The following is a 23733-nucleotide window of genomic DNA, read 5'->3' as shown; positions in this document are numbered from 1 at the left end:
ATATAAATTGTAAAGAAAATGTACACATGTCAATTTAAAAGTAAACATTAATGTCAATTTAAAAGTAAACATTACAAAGTAAATATTGCATGTCAATTTCAAAGTAATATTATATGTCAATTTCAAAGTAAATATTGCAATGTAAATGTTAGATGTCAATTTCAAAGTAAATATTGCAAGGTAAATGTTACATGTCAGTTAAAAAATAAACAATAAATGTCAATTTCAAACTATACACATCAATTTAAAGTTATATGTAAATATGATGTCAATTTCAAAGGCTGTGTTTCACATAAACTTCAAAGGCTATATTTCATGTTAATTTAAAGTAAATGTGTCAATTTGAAAGTAAACATTACATAGCAATTGCTAACTTAAAAGTAATGTCTTGTGTCTAGAGTCAGTTATAAATTGATACACAATGTACACAATTTGAAAGTATACATGTCAATTTGAAAGCTACGTTATATTACATGTACATGTCAATTTCAAAGTAAACATGATGTCCATTTGAAAGTTAAGTTATATTACATGTACATGTCAATTTCAAAGTAAATATGATGTCAATTTGAAAGCTAAGTTATATTACATGTACATGTCAATTTCAAAGTAAACATGATGTCAATTTGAAAGCTAAGTTATATTACATATACATGTCAATTTCAAAGTAAATATGATGTCAAATTTAAGGGTTATATATGCTTCTAGAGGTCAGTCTGTTGTCATACCGACTGATACACCCTTGTATATTCTGTATTTCAATAACATCTATCAAACTAAAAAATTCCATCCTGTCGTGATGAACAACATAATATTCCAATTCCATGTCCTCATTTGCAGACTACCCGTCTCCTTTACTCTAGTCATGTATGCCGACGCCAGAAGACGTTAGTGATTATTTTTTGCGATAAAACTCAAATTTAATCAGGAGTATATCCCATATGGAATAGCTGGGATACATGTATATTTCATAGCCCAGTGTGTAGATTTGTATACTTTGTGTAGTGGACTACCAGTGAATCGTGATATGTTTAACCAGTAGATAATGCCAATTACAACAGTCTTTTATGATGTACCAGCACGTTTCAGTAGGGCAGCGTGAGAATAGCTCCTTCTACCACAAAGAGTAGTTTAATTTAGTTTTTTTTATTACCCATTTCATTCTACTTTCATGGACATGTAGTACGTAGGCTGTATTTCCTAAAAAGCGATATTTAAGGAAATGTGACCCCCCCCCCCCCCAAAAAAAAAAAAAAAAAAAAAAAAAAAAAAATCACCTAATACTGAATATATAAATTTTACTTTGCATAATTATAGGATTTGATAAAGGAGTGGGTGTGGGCAGAATGAATATGGCAAAATCACTCCATACAAAAACTAAGAACTCAGTATATCACGATTTGTAGCCAGCAACTATATAAGACATAATTATAGAAAGACAAAACAATCATTATGTCACAGAATCCATTTTGTATCTGACAATTTACAGGAAAACATGTACACAAATAATCTCAAGTCTATTGAAGTTTCTGAAAGACAACCTTTATTACAATAATTAAAGTGGCCATATGGATGAGGATTGGGGATTATATTTAATTTATAAATCAATTTTATCATGGCTAAATCCTATTTGAAAAGTCAACCTGACTCAACACTGAAACAGACTGTGTTTGTAACTCAATACATTGTAAAAAGTCAAAAAATGTGTAAAAGTTTGTTATTGTACACAATTATTCATCTTTTTCAACTTCAAAATGTGCAAATTTATCTAGCCCACATGCACGTGTTCTTTTACCCGTAACTGAGAGATATCACCTTGCCATACAAAAAAAATCAAAAGTGCAAATTAGTATATATTTCACAGCTCATATTTGGCTTGTTTAGGGTCATTTATGGGTCGTTTGGCTTGTCTTAGACAGAAATACCAGTCTTTGACGCATTTGGGTTGTTTCAAATTTTATCAAAGACCTCGCTATAATACCTTCACTAGTGGCAACTGGGACATTTATTTTTCATCAAGTACAAAGATATAATCACTAAATATTGGTCAGTTATATAATATTACTCATAAAATCTGTTAATAAGTGGTCTATATTATCTGTAGGTGGGGTAAGTGGCAAGTTTATAATCTTGACTGAAATGGTATGGTTTTTAATTTGTTGCCATGTTAAAACTGTATTATCATTTTTTGATCAGACAATAAATTAAAATATGATACGATAAATTAAAATACCAATAATTACATATTGTACATGTCAATTAGTGGTGGGTGGATTATTTCCATAAGTAGTGGTGTAGTAGGTTGAAATTGAATCACCATTGAGGGTTCTGATTTTGGAGTATGGCCCCAAATATCTAATTTGATTTATACAAGTCATTTATTGCATTCAAAGGCCATTGGCCCAAAATACAAATCACTATGAACAAAAAACACAATTCATTATGCTTCAGCTCTTACTGATTGGGCATGCTTTGAGAAAGGCTGCAAGACTTTGTAAGTTAACTATTTGGTCAGATGATAACAACTCATTAAATTTTTCATAAGTAGGAGGAGAATAAAAATATTGTGGAATATACTTGGACCTAGCATTGGCAAATAAATTACATTTCAATAGGAAGTGATACTCATCTTCAAGAGCCGATCGAATCTGTGTTCTTTGCAACTCAAATGAACTTGAAGACGATTTGATTATCGCGAATATTATACTGCTACAAGAAATACTATTAGCCACAAGTGATGCAATACTGTACTGGCTGTTTGATATATTACAGGTAAGTTATAGTACCTAATGAAACAATTTCATAAAAAAATATTCCAGTTACTACTAGTGTAGCTCTAATGGGCATGTTGAGCGTCAATCAATATCATTACAATCCATAACGTCAAAAAAAATAATTTTTATGCTGGCTGCAAATATAAGTTAAAACACATTTAGATTTGATATGCATAACCCAAGCTCTTTCCAACAACAACAAGTTACAACCGGTAACAACTCAATACACGATCCAATATCAACAAACTATATAGATTTACTTTTACGATTTCCAGTGAAATCAACTCAAAGTTTAATGGTATTGGGTTGAGCAGGTTCAATCCATCATACATCATGTCAAATCCACACAGCACATAAACTCTTGTCAATTGATTCCTACCAGGAATACGGTACACCTGCAGAATATACCATTTTTTTTATTTTACAGCAAGTATAATTTGTATCACAAAGATATCACTGGTTTTATTGCTAAAAGTAATCCCTAATGTTACACTGCTTCCTTTATTGCCAAAAAATAAAAACTGTATATCATTGCCTTGTCAATCAGTTTTGACATTTTAAAAAGATTCCCTAATCAAAATGCTAGATTTGATTTTTTTTTTTTATACAAAAAACAATCTTCTAGCCTTTCACTACAACTTACATGGACTTTCCGTTGATGGTAATCTTATGCTGTATTCAGTGGTAAAACAATTTAGTTCTGTCTTTAGATATTAAAAAAGCTCTTCAACTCAAAGGTCATTTTTCCATAATTACCATGCAAGGAAATGCTGGATACACAGCAGGTTTTTTTTTTTTTTTTTTTTTTTGTTCTTTTACAGATTTATACATTTTCCAAAATGTTATGCAGCAAACTAAAGGGTTTTGACAATATGCATAACATATAAATACATTCAGTGGTGGTTTTTTTTGCTAAGGTTGTAGAAATATGGTAAAAACTGGCATAGCTTCATATGCATAATTTATCAAATTATAATTTTGGTAGATAGCCATACTATAATGACTGTGGGAGAATTTTGCTCACATACCATCCTTTGACAAAAACACAGACATTTGTATAGGAAAGTAGACTATGAATTTGAACAATTGTGGACAGTGTTGATATACATGCATATAAAGTATACAAGTCTAACATCCAATACGACAACTCATGTACAATGAATAGTTGGTTTCTTGTAGTCTACTATGTACTATATACTCTAGAGGATTGCAAGGTTATCAAGGGCAAGCAGTTCAACTTTTTTAGCATTGAGTAAGCTTTTGATCTGCCTACACTCATGCCAAACTTAATTTATCATGACTGTTAGTTACATACATACATACATACATACATACATGCATGCATGTAGGCAGGCAGGCAGGCAGACTATTTACATGTTGTTTATGTTCTAGCCAACCTGTACTGTGAAACAAGTACATGGGCAGATCAAAACAAAAACAAATGATTTTACAATGAATTACCAAAGAATTCTGTGCAGTTGTGTTCACTTTTTGTTTTACAACAAATTTTGAAACAGCTTGAGCACTTCGCAGTCAATACCTTTTTTTATGAACAAGGTAACATTAGAAGTTATTGGATATGAGATCAGGCTTATCAATCAGTCTTGTAACTTAAGAAGGACTTAGTACTTATAAAGATGACATCAAGATGTACGGAACTCCTAGTGTAGGTATAGACACAACTGGAAAGATAAACAACAAGGTGGAGCCAAATGAGTTGTACTTGAATAGTTTTGAATAATAACTATATTTTTTAATTGTTTTTCTTGGCTAATAACACTATAATAATAAATATAATAATAATATAATAATAAATAATTGGATAAATTAATCTGTCTGAAGTCATTGTTTGGCTAGAACAACTTAGATTGACAGACTGAATTGTTCTTGTTTTCTTGATTCAAAATCTGTTTTGACATTATCTCTAATATAATAAATCTCAAGTAAATTCTTCATCTCAAATAGTTGATAGGCAAAGAAAGAAAAGGCTACAACAGAAGACCATAACTCATCTGATATACCAGGCTGTGTGATGGCTGTTAGAATCATCCTGCCCAGATGATCACCAAAAAACGGAAGCTTTGCCAGACACATCATCTAGAAGCCATATACATAACGTTCCACAGCTACAATCTATATTGCAATTGTATACATCGGCATGCTACTCATTAATTTGGATGCTTTGAATGGATTCCTCATTTATTAGGTTTCTCCCGGACTGCAAAGATTCTTAGGCTGCAATCTAGCTTCTTTTCATTACAACAACAACTTGCCCTGTAGGGAGAATTGTCTGGAATACAGCAGAAATCTGTACATCTAATCTAAATTGCACAACACTCTGTGTATGACACTGCCGTTCTGTATATTATACAACACACAGGCGAAGTTGATTGCACTCAAACAAAAAATGTGTGATTTTATATTAAACTCGGTTTTTCTACATCATGACAATGAATGCATGTCTATACCTTCTGTAATGCTCAAAATACGTGTCAAAATCACGGTTCAAAATCAAAGTCATCATTACTCTTGCCAAGTTTTCATAAATTATCCTGGCGCAGGTATACATTCCTGATGACTATCATTTTTTTTTTGTTCAGCTGGCAAATATTCATAACCTAAGGTGTTTGCAAACTTCTTGTCTTCAACTTAAAGTGACAAGGCCCCCTAGGTCGCTCACATTTTCCTTCTGAACAAAGTAATAAAATATGTACCTTTAGAAGAATACTGATTGATATCAGTGCTCGTTTATAAGTATTAAAATGAGCTTTAACAGACATAAATTTGAGATAATATTTAGTTTGTGAAATATTAAATATTGTGCACACGATATTACATATAAAATTGAATACAAGAAGAATGGTTACAGATATACTCAGATACTAGTAATTTCCTTTTGTGATGGTTGCCATAAAAGATGTAAGATCTAACTTTCCAGAGTTTTTTATGAATATTCCCAGACCAAGGCTGTTCTGAACAACAAAAGAAAGTAGAATAGTCAGTTTATCAGAGTGCCCTTGGAAAATTGCCCAGGTACTAAGACTCTGAGTAAAAAAGAAAATTGTATGATGATTGGCTTCTAGCTTGCCAATTAGTCTTATGTTTACAGGGAATCAAGTATATGGATCAGTCAAAATATTATCATTGGTTTCCTTGGTTACCTGATGATATGGGCACTGATATTGAGAAGTAGGACATTAATGGACTGGAGTACAATTTTATATGTATAGAATCTGAAATATTAATATGTACATTTTCTAAAAGGCAATAAAAATGTGTCTTCAGCTTACACGAACACTGTGTGAAGAATCACTTGCATCGACAGTAAAGTACTTGTGTCACTTTTTTAGTCCATTTTGGAAAGATTTCATTAATAAAGTTATTTATATTCACGTGACAAACAGACATATACAAAGCTGTAAATTTGTTTTGACTTGTCATCAAATCACTATTGCATACATAATTGAGATCCAAAGACAGATTACAGCTAGTACAGAGATCAGATCGGCATTGAAATCAAAAGTCATATTGCAGGTAGCATTTCCAAGACTTATCGATATATAGCCAGGTATTCTCCTATTCTAAACTTGAAAAGGTGGTCTATGAATTATACAAGAGAACGGTGTGAGGGCATGAAATTACAAGGCAGAGACTTAATAGCTCCATAATTGAGGCGACAGCAAGCTCCCCTTGGTGAATACATGTAATTGAAATGAAAGGTAGACTTGATTGATGGCAGAGTGGAAGTGACCGATCCTGTATGCCTCCTGTGAGACTCCCTTACATACAACCAGTAATTGAAGCCGATTAGACTACAAGAAATGCACATTACATATCGCAGCAACAAATAGTTCTTAATATAAATTGCAGGCAATTCACTTTCTTTTGTTATTTAGAGAACAGGTTTGATCAAAGTATAAAAAGGATCTATTAAGAGAGGTACTTTGTGAAAGTGCATGTTAAAACCACTTTCAATAAACGATAAAATTGCCAATATTTTGTTTTCTTACTTTTGACAATGAAGTGAGGTTGTTTAAGTCGTAGCTTTGCTATTAATACTCAAGAGTTATTAAAAGTAAAATAAACCATAGATTTTAGACCATCAGACTTTCTTTCATTCATTCAAACATTGATATTCAGATGTTGCTATGTTACAGTTTCATTAGATTCATATATATATATACTATGTATATATCAGTGTAATCACAGAGTCAATTAATTTATATAATGAAATTTTCAATTGCAAGAATGTGAAACGAATGTCTGCAATGATTACTAGGGAACGTACTGCACAGAGTTCACATCATATATAACTTTACAGTATTTCATAGGATAATGTAAGATGAATGTTATATTCTGACCACTGCTGTACATTTCCAGCTGGTCTGACCACTGCTGTACATTTCCAGCTGGTCTGACCACTACTGTACATTTCTAGCTGGTTTGACCACTGCTGTACATTTCTAGCTGGTCTGACCACTGCTGTACATTCCTAGCTGGTCCGACCACTGCTGTACATTTCCAGCTGGTCTGACCACTGCTGTACATTTCTAGCTGGTCTGACCACTACTGTACATTTCTAGCTGGTTTGACCACTGCTGTACATTTCTAGCTGGTTTGACCACTGCTGTTACCTTACATATGTAGCTGGTTTGACCACTGCTGTACATTTCTAGCGGGTTTGACCACTGCTGTACATTCCTAGCTGGTCCGACCACTGCTGTACATTTCTAGCTGGTTTGACCACTGCTGAACATTCCTAGCTGGTTTGACCACTGCTGTACATTTCTAGCTGGTTTGACCACTGCTGTACATTCCTAGCTGGTCCGACCACTGCTGTACATTTGTAGCTGGTTTGACCACTGCTGTACATTCCTAGCTGGTTTGACCACTGCTGTACATTTCTAGCTGGTTTGACCACTGCTGTACATTTCTAGCTGGTCTGACCACTGCTGTACATTTCTAGCTGGTCTGACCACTGCTGTACATTTCTAGCTGGTTTGACCACTGCTGTACATTTCTAGCTGGTTTGACCACTGCTGTACATTTCCAGCTGATTTGACCACTGCTGTACATTTCTAGCTGGTTTGACCACTGCTGTACATTTCTAGCTGGTTTGACCACTGCTGTACATTTCTAGCTGGTTTGACCACTGCTGTACATTTCTAGCTGGTTTGACCACTGCTGTACATTTCTAGCTGGTCTGACCACTGCTGTACATTTCTAGCTGGTTTGACCACTGCTGTACATTTCTAGCTGGTCTGACCACTGCTGTACATTTTAGCTGGTTTGACCACTGCTGTACATTTCTAGCTGGTCTGACCACTGCTGTACATTTCTAGCTGGTTTGACCACTGCCGTACATTTCTAGCTGGTTTGACCACTGCTGTACATTTCTAGCTGATCTGACCATGTGACCGCTGTACATTTCTAGCTGATCTGACCACTGTTGTACATTTCTAGCTGGTCTGACCTGGTGACTGCTGTACATTTCTAGCTGGCATGATTACTGTGTTTCCTAGCAGTTTGTACAATCATTTCTGTTCATAATGTCAAAACAATTGCTGTAACATTAAGAATTCATTATTGGAAGTACAAAGGATACAGTTTAAATACATCAATATCTGATTAACATAATTTTATATAAAATATCTATAATATATGTACATAGAACATTTTTGTCAAAAAATATCAATGATGTCTATCATATTGTTTTTAATTTGATAATTTAAGTTATTTCCCAGTATTTACCCTGCAGACAATGACTAAACAATCCCCTCATCCCTACCTCTGATGATATGACTTTAACTGCAGTTAGTGATCTAGCATATTCGACAGACATAACTATATAATGAATGGAGTTAGTGATTTAGCATATTTCACAGACATAACTATGGAGTTAGATTTAGTATATTTCACAGACATGACCATATAATGAATGGAAGACATTCAATTCAGTCCTGGAAAAATAGTTTAAAGGAAAACGCAACTCTAGGAAATAAAGACATTTTCATATTTGTTATGTCAAAATGTTCAATTTTTGAGAGCTAAATTACATGTCTTTGACAAAATGTTAAATAAATGGTCTACATGACACTGACAGTACAAATTGTGTCTACATCTATTGGAACTAATTCATACAACAAAGATAATGTTACAGAAAGGTAAACAAAACAAGATGGCATTTTTACTGAAAATATTAAGCAGTTAGAGCTCATGAATATTCATTGTTCACCTATTGCATACATTACTTCTGACTCCCATGAGGCAATGTGGCCCAAAGCACTGAAGAATCCCCAAATGAGGCACATGTTCAAATTAATTGATCTTTCTCTGAAATCCTGCATAATGTATTATGTAAAATGATGAAATGACTCTCCAGAACCCAAAGTTTATGAAAATTTATGCCTTATTTCATTTTCCTGATGTGGTGTTTCCATTTGATAGGATGTTACTAGATATAAACTACAACCTGTGAAAAAACACTGGTGCATTTGCTTAGCTTGTGGTAAAACAATGAGATAAGTTTCATCCAATTAAGATATACAATGTAATTATATAAGTGTCATTAACTTTAACATCAAAGTTTATAAACACCACATGAGCCCCAGATCCCCGGCATTACCGATAGAATGCTACATATTATAATGATCAAGTCTGACTGTTACAGTAACATTATGACTTCCACAGATATATAAACAAAACTGATAGAAGCATCTTCAAGTGTGAATCACTGAACATCAAAGGCACTCACTGTTTTATTTTGTATCAGTTAATATATTGTAACAGTTATTTTTACCTAATTTTGTTGTTGTGTGGAGTCTTTCCTTTTCTCACTTCATTCAAGCAAAACGCACTCGTATTTTTTAGCAGGTTGTAAGACTATTAGCAGACAGTACAAAATTGATATATTTAATTTTTAAAAAAGTAGTATACTAACTAGGGTACATTTGTCATGGATATTTTCAGCATTCTTCATGGTATCACTCTAACCATGCCTTCAACACTCAAAATTCTGAGTTAAAAAACATTACCCAAATCGGACAAGTATATCTGTGTCAGCAGCCTAGAAATGAGCTTTATCAAAAATGTAATACTAGATACACCATTTATGGATCGTTGATATGATGTAGTCTGATACCACGCTATCATGTCATACACAGGTATCTCCCCAGTGGTGTGATGTTACAAAGGTCAACATGTAAAAATTTCAAGTCAAGATGAAATCTGAATAAAAGATGGCATGCATAATTCAGAGGGAGGTGTCGTGAGCAAGGAGGTATAGGAGAAACCTTACCTCTACAGGGTTCAGTGTAAGCGTGACTGAGTCAAGGTAATTATTCGGTATGAGGATGATTATTTAGTAAATACTTTATGAGAGTACGCAGGTTTTTTTTTTAATAAATTGATAACTGACATCTAGATTGATAAAATGAAGATGTTTTATTTATAAGAAATTCGGAATACACATATTGGATAATAATATACAATTTTTTCATACATTTGAATATTTTATTATTTTGTTACATTTTTCATGTTTCTGTATCTCTCCTGAAAGTGCCCACAGTAATACTTTTACTTTTTTTGTGTGATTTAGGTTGTAAAATTGCCATTTCACACGCTAGAAATAAAGACGAATACAGGTATTATACATTTCACTTTGGGCGTATGATTATAACAAATTTTGTATTGCTAACATAGATATATGTTACATTAATACAAATCACACTCTTAGGCGGTAGTATACATACGGTGACACACGCCAGTATATTAAATGGTGTGTTTCGACATGTTATGGAAAATAAGTTAAAACCATACTCACGATTGTAACCTCTTTATAACAAACTACCGTTGGAAAAAAGGTTTTGTTATATTGAAGTTAGACAAAGGGAATTTAAGTCCTTAAAATCTCTCCAAACTTTGCCATATGGACGCTTGCTTCTGATTCTTTTGAAATGACAAACAAATTGGGGTCTACCATCTTGTTTTCGAGGAAATTAACAGTCTTTAATTTTCCTATACCGTTAACATGATAGCCATATTGGATTCTACGGCCATATTGGATTCTACGGCCATATTGGATTGTATGGCCATATTGGATTGTATGGCCATATTGGATTGTATGGCCATATTGGATTGTATGGCCATATTGGATTGTATGGCCATATTGGATTGTATGGCCATATTGGATTGTATGGCCATATTGGATTCTACGGCCATATTGGATTCTACGGCCATATTGGATTGTATGGCCATATTGGATTCTACAGCCATATTGGATTCTACGGCCATATTGGATTGTAAAATGGCTTAATTTTGATAACATTTTGACCTGTATTTCAAAAATTTGTACAATGACCTCTGATTTTTCTTCTTGATTTTCATATTAACTGAGAATGGGTTGGTCCTATTAAAGTTTTCTCGAATGAAAAGCAAAAGTTCATTTCTGAGGTGCATTTCATGTTAATGTAAGTTTGTGGGACAAGGACGTTTGTTAGAATAAGACAATGTTCACTCTAACAGATTTCATAAAAAGGTTCTTCATTATAAAGAGGCTACAATATTGTGCTTATAGTATTTTTTCAAAATGTTAATATTCTAACCTGTACTTAGAAATGATGTCATTTCTTCAGTCAGCAGTTCTGTATGATGTTACTACTATACACCTATTGGAACTTCCTACAACAAAGTAATATTAATAGAGCGGGGAAATGAAATAGTACAAAGTCCATAGAGATATATGATAGAACATTTATGGCGTTCACTTTTATATAACATGAGAATGTTGGAAGTCATAACAACAGTACACTACAAGCATGACGAACAACAGAGTTTATGATTTTACAAATATCCTTGGTTATTTTTTAGTTGCGGATTTGGTGAAAAAATATTATTATAATTTATAACTATTATGATAAATCAAAGAAGACCCAGTACACCAGAGTAACAATATTCACGTAGTATGGGTACGTTAGTTTATAGACTACATGGAAATTTGTATAAATTTCTACCTAACATTTTTTTGCCACCAACTGTAAAAGCAAACAAAACCTGAAATACAGACTCTTTCTACTTCTGACCTGCATGCAGACTGCCACACTATATCTGAACCTGAACTTGACCTGTCATGTTATTTTCCCCAGATTTACATCTTGTGTTGCTTTTGTTTACATATTTAGTATTTATAGTATAATGCTACGATAGGGGAATACACTAAACTTTGGTGCATCACTAGAAATTGTGTGCATCAGTGGCATGTCAAATTGACCTAGCAGACACACTATTCTACATCCATCTCTTTTTTCATTCTGGTGTGTCTCATAAAATCTGCATTTTTATGCCCAGTCTTTTTTCTTTATTAATTTTGAAGTGTTTTATTTAAAGCTGCACTAGCTGCAACAAAACTGTTTTTTTTTTAAAAAACTGTTTTGTTAGCTGTAATGAAAATAATCATAATATCATACATCCTGAATCACCTGCAGGTAAATGTAAAATTTGTGTTATTGCTGAAGATAAATCCAATGCAATTGATGTTGGGTTCACATCCTAAAAATTAGACTGTCGACAGTCGCTCGCGCCTTTTTTCCCTACGTTTTATCTAAACTCCGGTCCGGCGCAACACTAGTAATAGTATAATCGCAAACTGATTTCGAGGGCCGTATTGCGAAGGCCCTCGATATCAGTTTGCGATTAGACTAGTGTTGCGCCGGATCGGAGTTTAGATAAAACTTTGGGGAAAAAAGGCGCGAGCGACTGTCGACAGTCTGCCTAAAAATCAGTGGCCCAACGCAATCACAATTTCAAGTTGTTACTGTACTACTTACGGATGAACATTACAGAATCAAGCCATTAACTAAGGAAGTAGGGTTCTTATCTTTCTTATCACTGAATAATGTTTGTTGGCAATATTTACAAATGTGATAAAGCACTATTACATAACACATCAGGCAAAGCTAAAGCTCAATATCTAAAGTGTGAAGCCCCTTAGATGTCATATCAGTTGTTATCAGTTTTACTGACTCATTATCAGGGACATTGCAAATAGCTTTACAGATGCAAACAATTTTTATGACACTCGACTTGCTGGTCCAGAAAGTTGCACTTGAACTGCTAATGTAAAGAATCCGTCTGACCGCCAATTAGTTTAGTTTATTTCACTGTAAAACAACAAGATCAACAGTACAGATATACAAATAAAAACTGGTACAAATTGTTGAATTACTTACCCACAAAGTCAAAGACTTGTTTCCAGTGGGGTCTATACAGTGATTCAAGATAGTGGTGGGATTAGCAAAGATGTTTAACTACATGGAATGGGAAAGAATAACAGAAGTAGGGAAAACGTGGAGGCAAAGTAATTAATAACGAATAATTTAACTCTCTGTTTTCAGTATCCCTTAGTGTACTGGACAGATATGATTTGACTGCTTTTTTAAAGGCAATTCTTTGTGATATCTGTTTTATTGATACTGGTAGATTATTCCAGTCCTTAATGGCGTTACCATAAAACATAATACCAGCTTCACCTTTAACCATTGGCTGATGAAAATCGTACCAACCTCCCCTAGTACCATAATTATGAACATCGAGTGTCTAAATATTTGTATTTTAATCATTTTCAGTTAATGAACTGAACTCTTGGTTGTCTCATCTAAAAAGAATACTCTAGTTACACCTAAGTTCTCAATTCCCATTTGATCGTGTTCAATTTCTAAAATCACATATGTCTGCTTCGGGCATATGTTCTTTAGTTCATTTCAGTGTTCACTGTCTTGCTCAGCTCACACACTTGAAAACCCTCCGAGGTGTGAAATTAGAGTTTGGCCTCCTTTGTACTCCATTACATCATATATAAGCAACTAACTGAATTTAACTCTTTCCATTAAATCATGTATTGATGTAAATTTTCACAGTCAAACAAATTCTGACAAAAATCAATAAAACACATTTTTGTCTCATATAGTAAATGAAAGTTCTGTCAATATCTGATATTGATTTAAAAGGAACATGGGTCAGATCTGAATAATTGTTCAGTGTTACTTTTGTTTCGTATATAGAATTAGATAATGTTATTGCACATACTGAAACATGTTTTAATTTATGGATAATATGTCAGTAGCATAACATCTCATATCAAAATGAAGAGGCAAACCAAATCATCGGAATTTCATTGACATCATTGTTGGGTGCACCCAAAATTGCTGCTCACATCAGAATTATTTGGGAAAAGTTAATGTACATTTAATAGTGATTTAATACTCATTTGACCACATAAATTGCATCAACATCCATGGTGATGAGTTTTATATTAGTATTTGATATAAATTGGTGTCCACAGTGTATCTCACTTTAAAGTTACACTAGCTGCAACTGAAATATATTGTTGAACTCTTTTATTGAATATACTGACTTAGTTGTAATATTGTACACTTTGCCCAGTATTGAATCAGCTGTGTGGGTCAATATATTTGTGTAAAAGTACACATGGTAAGGTGCAATATATCCAATCAAATTGATTTTTGAGTCCATACCCTAAAATCAGCACACAAGTAGAATCACAATTTCAGCCTGTGAACGTCCTACTTATGGATAAAATTCACCACTGATTATTTAAACAATAATGTACGCCCTCCCAGCCCATAATGGACTAAAGCAAACTTCGAACGACATAATGGGCGAGGCGACAGCCGAGCCCATTATGGAGTGCAAAGTTTGCTTGAGTCCATTATGGACTAGGAGGGCATACATTATTGTTATTATTTTATAGTTTTGCCAATTCCAGTAAATTTGTAGACCGAGAAACGCAAAACAACGTATAATATACACAGCGCTGAACATCGTCTGCCATGTTCGGCCCGGAAGCTGAATACTAATCATAGCGACACACGTACGTACACATATACACTTCAATGAACTGCTGTGAACACAAATTTGTTTCATTTTAATTTCAATCTTTTAAAAAAAATTCTTATGGTGTTTACCCCATAATTTCCCTGTTCTTAAATACCCACACCTTTATTGCCTTACGGACATAAGCTTGTAATGTTATGCTTGTTCCGGGGCCGCGATGCCCAATGACGGAGTACATTATCAGTAATAATGTACAGCGATGACATCACAAAATTCACTGGAATTGGTAATGCTATAATATAATAAACAATAACATGTACAATGTCTAAGTCTTGGTATTTTTTAACAATTTGCAGTGCATATATTGTTGGTTATCTGATAAAAAAAAATACTACTCCAATAACAGTTAGTGTAGCTTTAATAGAAAAAATCACCAAAAAGTCTTAAATTCAGTAGAAATTCCAAAAAAGAAAAATCTTCAGGATTTGACACAATCCATAGAGGTTGATGACTTTATAGTTGAGAAGCCAAGCACACACACACACACACACACACACACACACACACACACACACATACATAACCATACATGTGTACACTTTAATGTTTATTTATTGATGAACATATAAATCCTTGTTTAAACTATAGAGATAAAGTCTAGAGTACACCACTATAATTCATCAGTACGCAAACCAATCAATGTCATTATGTACTAGCTTACACTTTACAGTAGCAGTGACACCCCTGTCAAAATAGTGCCAGTGGTATTGTAGCACAACTGTAGAGTTTATGTGTTATTTCTTTAAAAATGGTTGGAATGGGCAATATCTTCATTGCTGGATCAATTATGTCAATTTTTTTTAAAAGTTTATCCACTTGCCTAATGCTTCAGGTTGTTATTTGTGTAATTTACATCACCACTTCACTGTTGCTATGGGTGTAGTCTCATTGCTAGGCATACATACATTCACTTTATGGATGTTTATCCACTTGCCTAACCATTTCTATTTTCATTCTTACAATACACCCCATCAATTGGCTGTTGCTATGGGCATGGTTTTGTTGATAGGCATGTTTGCATACTTTTTGAATGTTTATTCACTTGCCTATTAATCCCTGTTATCTTTGCAATATATGCTTGGTTGTTGCTATGGGTGTGGTCTTGTTGCTAGGGCCAGTTGTGTCAATGTGTTTTAAACAATACCTGCAGAATAACACCTTCAGAAACATCCCCACCAAATTTCAGCCCCATTCAACATTTCAGCCAATCTGCTTAGTAGTTTTAGAATTACAGATTTTTGACCAAAAAGACATATTTTTAGACTTAATTTGATATCACTGATTGGATCATCGTGTCATGAACGATTATTAATCTGCACACCCTTAAGAATGTTCCCACCAAATTTCAGACCTATCTGCCAAGTATTCTTGGAGTTAACCGAGTTTTTGACCAGAATGCACATCTCTCATGTGGCCATTTCATTTGAACAATTTTCCATCTACACGACGTTGCCCTAAGTAATATTGCCACCAAATACCACGACTATCAGTTTTTGACTTTAAGTCATCTAGATACACACATCCGCACGCACTCACACACACACACACACACACACACACACACACACACACACACACACACACACACACACACACACACACACACACATTTCACCATGCTATAGCACTTAACTGAACCTCAGTTCAGTTGTGCTATCAGTGATATCTGATTCTGTGCAGGGCTCATAAACTCAGGAAGTCTAATTAAACTGCCCAGATAAAAACATCCTCTCTTCTAACATTCAAATTGAGAAAGCCAACAAGTGCGATATACAATATATGGCAGAAATCACATGTGCAACTTTGATTTTGAAGCAATTTGATACTATCTCTGAAAATTACAATTATTTGACCACTAAATTTATGAAATCTTATACTTTTCTTCAAGATAATATTGATATGAAATTTACATGACTTGTTAGGATTCCAACCGTTTTAAATATGGTGGGGCAGTTTAATGACAAGCACTACATTATTCTCATTGCTCTGTTTGCATGATCAAAGGATGTGAACTGAAAGGCTGTTTAGAGAATTTATACCTTTCAGACTACAGTTGTATTTCATTTCATGAGAACTCAGATAATATACTTAGAGAATTTCAGTGCTTTTACTCACATTATAAGACTTTGTTTTGTGGAATGAACAAATCCAGAAAAAGTATTCTGGCAGAAAAAAATGCATTTCATCATACAGATATTGAACCTTTAAAAGAAAATATCATAACATCAAATTCTGTGCTGTTTTTTTAAATGAAAATTTTCTGAGGCAAAAGTCAAATGGTACTTGAAATGTTTGATAAAATTTTCAATATCTCTTGCATTAGAATATTTGCTTCAAGCTCCTTCAGGTAAAACTGGCCCTCCTACCCTACGGTATATTATTGTATTATAACATACAATGAAATTCACTGTAGTTGGCATGGACTTAAGGCCATCATCATGTGAGTACTACGAGAATATAATATCAAACTCGATCTCAATGTTGCGAGTGTGTGGTTTATGCATATATAGACAAATGCTGCAGGGAGAAAGAGATGCTTCATTGAATGATCACAAGTAAAAAGAACTACCATGTCTTATTAGCATGATTTTATTATCGATGCCACGATCCATTTTTTTTTTCTTTATTCCCGATGAAACTGTCTGTAGCAACTATATAAGTATACATTCACTTATTTGTATGCTACTGACGGCTTCCATAACTGACTTATAGCTTCCCCAATGTACGATAATAACCCTCAAGCAGGAATAAACCTGTGTTAGTGGTGAACTCAAAAGAAGCTTGACAGTTTGTCTTTTTTCATTTCCTCTTTTCTTGCGTTTCGGTTTCTTTTTTGGCAAGTTAGTTTTTTCCTGTTTGAAATTTTTTTCCATTAAAAGATCATCTTCCTGTGATACGCATCAGACAACCACTTTTCATGCATTGCATGTCTTTTGCATTTTCAGTTGAGTGCAATGGCAAATAGACTGAAGTGTTGTCATGGTAACCCAAATCCTGAGGGCATAGATTTTTTGATTGGCATTGGAGTTACCTGTTGACAACGACCTTTGCTGGGTATAATCCACTCTTGAAGAATTCTCATTTATCATTTAGATTGATCTAAAATGAACAAATAAATGACTGAACCAGATATTTAGTCTAGTGTCTATCGTTTTCTGTTTTCCACAACCTCTGATAAAGATATTCATAGTCTGGTCTTGCAACACTTGTATACATTGTTCTCATTTTCTCCTACTATTTTCTCACATTAGTGACTGCATACATATTCAACACATATTACCAATATTACCATCCGTCTGTTAATCAGGATTTTATTTCCCATCCAATATAAATTTTATTTGTATTCTGGTCTCACACCGAGAGATATCTCAAATATGAACATGCAAATACTTGTTTTTTTGTTGCACATAATGGATACTATTAAAGCATAACTATACATCCTGAGAATCTGACGTGAGTGTGCGTGCATTATCTATCATGTCTATCTATCTATCTATCTATCTATCTATCTATCTATCTATCTATCTATCTATCCATTCCCATCCATCCATTTATATCCATCCATCCATCTATCCATCCATCTATCCATCCATCCATCATCCATTCATCCATCTATCTACCTACCTACCTACCTACCTAGCTATCTACTTATCTATTTACATAAAATCCGGTGGAATTATCTTCCATTGGATCTCCGGTTGATAGAGAAATACGATTTATTCAAGGCAAATTTTAAAACGTTCATATTTCGTCACTGTTACATCTCAGTCTTTATGAGGTTCTAACGTGTTCTGGATTGTTTCATTTCATTTGTTGTTTTTAATCAAACTGTTGTGATTTTATAATGTGATGTATTTAACATTTTTTATGTATTTTTTCACTGAATCATATTTTTAACTCTGTACTATGTACTGCTCTTTCAATTTATTGTTATCATTATCATAAAACTGTGCTTACAGACAGATCTTCCAATCTCTTCTTTCATGATGAAAAAAAATCATATGCTTTGTAATTTTTTTTTTGGATTTCACTGAATACATGTACATACACATACAAATTATACAAACACATACACTAAACTCATACATATACATACTCTAGAATTACATTCCTTATGAATGACCTAGGGGGCCTTGTCACTTTTTGTCACTGTCTCATCAAAGACGAGAAGTGTTGTACATATTTTAAAGTGTTAAATGTATGCTGTAGATTCCTAAAAACATCCACAATTTCACAAAACAACTGAAAACTCACTGACACAAAATTCATTGATCTCAACAAGTTTGATGAAAGTACTGAAACTGTGTTATTATAACTAAACACGATTTCTTGACAGTTTAAAATTAAAATCAGTGGTTTAAAGCTGTCTAATGGCACACATCAATTCCATCACAGCTGTTTTTGACACACAACTGTATAACTACAGAAGTATAAAGTACATCTATATTATTTAACAGATAGCGCCCTCTACGACAGCCTTAGAATTCACTATTCTGTTGTTTATGCTTGCACAGCAAAGTTATACTTTGGCTGAATCCTACACATTGAAGTGCTCCCTCTATGTGAATACAAAATACTCTGGACTCCATATACTGCAGTTGCCTATCTTTTTGTTTTGCAAAAAAGTGATGCTATTTTTGTAGCCCAGAGACTTGGCTAGCTAACTATAGACATACTGGCCTGGCAGTGTAATATTCAGATAAACAACAGAGAGAAGCGTCTCTGGGCTATATTTGCTTCAATAAAACATTTTCTTACAAAATGATTCTTGCCAGACATTCAAAAACAAAACAAAATTTCATGACTGTAACTATTCAAGCTCTATTCATACTGTAAATTTCTAATTTGCTGAGAGATTTAAAAAAAAAATTAATTTAAGTAAGTTGTATAACATATCCCAGGTAGTACTTGTTGAGAAATAAATGACTACATAACAATATGTATATATATAGCATGTTATAAAAATATTATTAAATGCATCTGCTGGTAAGGTGATGAAACAGAGGCAGTATACTGAAAATAGAAAGTACAACATAGCATTAATTTTATACAATAAAACAGAAATTCAATAAGTGATTGACCTGTGATTGACACCAACCACTACAAATATAAGTACCATAGGTTTTAGGACAAACATGGCTGACATTGTCAAGCCACAATTGTAAGGTCTAATTTAAATATTTTACCACATATCCCTTTCGTTATTCTGTTGAGTATGAGGTAAGGTGTTATGCCACGTCTATCAGCAAGCACTCACTCACTCATCAGAAAGGGTTTGGCAGATGAATGAGGGTGCCTGTCACAGCATACCTTTATGTTGGTTATTTTTTTAATGGGTCACACTCAAAAAGCTACAAAAAAGTCACACTCAAAAAGCTACAAAGTTTGGGTCTTTAAAATACAAAAAAAAAATGCCTTGCTTTTGATATCTAGTCCACAAGGTCAAGTCAGGGTCATAATCTAATATAAATTCTAGCAAATAGATCATTTGTGATAATCATACATGGAAACAGTGAAGGTTACGGTTTGACATTGAGTCAAGTGTGGTTACTGTGCTGCATTAATACAACTGCAATATATAGTGATTTTTTTACTACATATATTTTTTTTTACTTATTCACAGTTTGATAATGTTGCAGCTAAGTAACTGACATGCATATGCCCAACACCATTGTGCCAAGTTTGATTATGCAAGAATTGTACACACTCAAACACATGGATGGATGAGACTTGATATAAAAGCACTCACATTGGCATTGTCATTGGTGGAGTCATGATGGGTGAATGGCTAGCGTGACCGGCTTGGAATCTACAGGTTGCAGGTTCGAGTCCCGTCGCTGCCTGCTGTTTGTTTCTGAGTGGCTAAAGTCCTTGGGCAAGATTTGAACCACGACTGTGCCTCAGTCAACCCAGCTGTATAACTGGGGACCTGGTAGGATGTAGGTTGCAATGTGAAGGCTTTAATCCTATGCGCTTAAATGGCTGCAATGGATTGTATTTTCCCCTGGTAGTTGAGGAAGACTAAAGGGCCGTTGTGCCATTCTGATCCGAGCCAGGGGTAATAATTGTAAAGCGCTTTGAGCACGGAGTGGGAAAGCGCTATATAAGAAACCAACATTATTATTATTATTATTGTCCACCGGGACCTAATTAACAGTAATTGCCTGGCTATATTAGTATTACTGCACTATATACGAATATGTGTTTAATAGCAAAATACATTTCATTCTCTAGCAATTCATACATTTGACTATTGTTCTGTAAAGCTCTCTTGATGACTGAGCATAGTGTGTGGCTTGTCGGATTTGTGTGAGCATTGTGCCACTTTCTTTAATATGACCACTTTCTTCGTACAGTTTGGAAACACTTCTGTTGAAAACCTTTTTTTCTGTGAGTGAACACAAAATTTTACCATTCATGAGGCAACTTTAAGCCTGTTTCAGCAGAGAGCACATCATGATAGTATGGGGTTACTGTGCTAGTCTGAACTTAGTGCCCTAGGGATGGAAAACAGAAAAAAGAATAGTACCTGCTCTATGCAAATTTAGGCCACCATGTGACATGGTCTAAGCCAATCACAGACGGCTGTATGAAATGATGTGTTAGTACTTGTATGTTGTGTTACCAACACAAATGACAACAACATAGGTGTGCTTGTTGAATTTGATACTTGGTAGTTGCCAAAGGGAGTTTCAAAACATATCAAAGGAGACTTCTACAATATAGCAAATGTATGAACCCATGACTGTACTACACATGTTTGCCCTTTCCAGATTACCAAATTTACTACAAATGTGTTTACATAATAACAACGGAAAAACAAACATTTCACAGCCCCACTGCACATGTGACATGTGTGATGTCTGGCGATGTCTATCCCCTGGGGCAATGTGGGGGCGCTATACCCTCCTTATTTGAGTATACGTCTATGTTCCGCCCTTTGGGGTACGTTTTCTAGCCCTTTGGTCTACAATGGTATCTCTTTTTTCGAGCTGAAGAGTCTAAAACGGGGTCCACTTTGCATTATTTTTGATTTTGCTTTGTCTAAAATGTGGTCCATTGTCCTTTACGGTTTACCAAATCATAACTGCCATTACAAAATGTTGCCTCTTTAGGAAAAGGGATTTTGGTCTAAAATGTCATCTTTAAAAACCTGTAACGGTCTAAAATGGGGTATTGGTTTTAGGTCAAAGAGGGTCCAAAATGGGGCCTGGGGTTTCCAGCACTGGCCACACACCCCTAGACCCCTATCAGAGCTGAGCTGGCACTGTATTGGTACCGGGATTGGTACCGCCCCCGGGGTCCATCCACAAATGATAGGAACCTGGAAAGTGCTCGTAATTCCCGGATTGAAAAGACAGCTTACCGACCATGTACCACTGCCAGTTAACAGTTTGTTCGTCTTCGTGTCGACGTACTGTATTTCTTGTTAATGTTCATGAGGACAGTGGACTAAACATGAATACACTCTGTGATTTGTTACTAGCCCGAAACCCCCGAACCTAGTCCTGCTTACATGACGGTGCACGAGTCTGTATTACTGACTTGACTCTGGAGGGGGAGGGACAATCACAGGGGCGTGTATTATTGCTTAGATTTCCGTTTTCTTAGGAAAATATCATACGAATCTTGCTGCTACAAATGTATCGATCTATAGTACTACGTATACTATAAATATGAGCTCTTTCCCTATACAGGTAGGAATATACATTCAAAAGGTTGTTATATTTTAATAGTCTGTAGACCTGGAAAACAACAATCTATGCAATATTACACGCCCCTGTGGGGACAATTGTCAGAATCGAGTCCCGAATTCCTCCGTATGCAAACAGGACTACCCCGAACCTAGCTCAAGGAATGAACCAGATTCACACTCGATATTCCCAGATCACTAATATTTTCACATCGCAACGAGCAACGAATCCGACGGCATTGTTTATAATAATTTCATATACTGCTTTCAAATGTTGCCGCGGGTTGAAAGTACGTTGAACTTATCTTCAGATTCACACTCATATTCCCAGATATCAATAATATTTTGAGTGTGCGTACTCACTTCGCTACCACATGCCACAGGCACTTGAATCGATATCTATGAAAATATGAATAATAAAATATGAATATACACGTAGTATATATGTATATACATGTAGTATGCATATATGTATATACATATACATACTCAAGATATATGCTCTTCTGTTACATTCAAAGATAGACAATGACACAATAGGGGTACGTTATTCTCTTTTATACATATTTTCATAGATATCGGTTCAAGTGCCTGTGATCGCTACGAAACCAACGGTATTGTTTATGTACATACAGTATTATTATTTGTTACTATGATGTGGATATTTTGGATTCAGTTGATGAGATGATCTCTAATGATGATGGAAATTAAACCGGAGATGAAACTATTCTGAATTTCAGATTACATACAACGCATCAGTATACGTATACATGGCGTTCTAACGTACTTGACATTGAGGGCGCCTTCAATCGGTTTTACCAGGGACGTATATACGTATAGACACATTTAGAAGTCCCTTGTTTTACCTTGTGCATAGACATGTATGCTGGCCCTTTGTCATTGCACCAAGCTGTATAAAAACTAAAATATCCACAATCTGTATTTGCTATAAACTCATCCTTTCTGGTACGTTGTTCGACTGTACTTGACAACACTCACAGTGAATTAATGAAAGTCATGGCTATCACTAGTAGCATTCTATTAAAATCACTCGGCACGCGATTGATTGCATTCGGATTGTTATACGTGCAGGTCATGTGTTTATGCAGTTAGTATTAATAACAATAAAAAGTTATACTCAAGATGGTTTTTTTTAAAGGTTTTCTTTCTTTTTTAGTAGATTGAAATGCTATTTACATTTGTTTTGAAGTGAAAAGTAATAATTCCATAACACGTACATTCGTACACACTCCCTCAGACCACTAAGACATTCCACAACGACAGGAAACAAGAACACAGCATCTGTGAACTGCATACTATAAATCTAGGCTTGTTTTTCCCAGCTGGCATTTTTGT

Source organism: Glandiceps talaboti, chromosome 1 (assembly GCF_964340395.1).
Source record: "Glandiceps talaboti chromosome 1, keGlaTala1.1, whole genome shotgun sequence".
NCBI classification, from domain to species: Eukaryota; Metazoa; Hemichordata; class Enteropneusta; family Spengelidae; genus Glandiceps; species Glandiceps talaboti.
The sequence above is the reverse complement of the archived record's forward strand: the minus strand, read 5'-3'. Positions refer to the sequence as shown.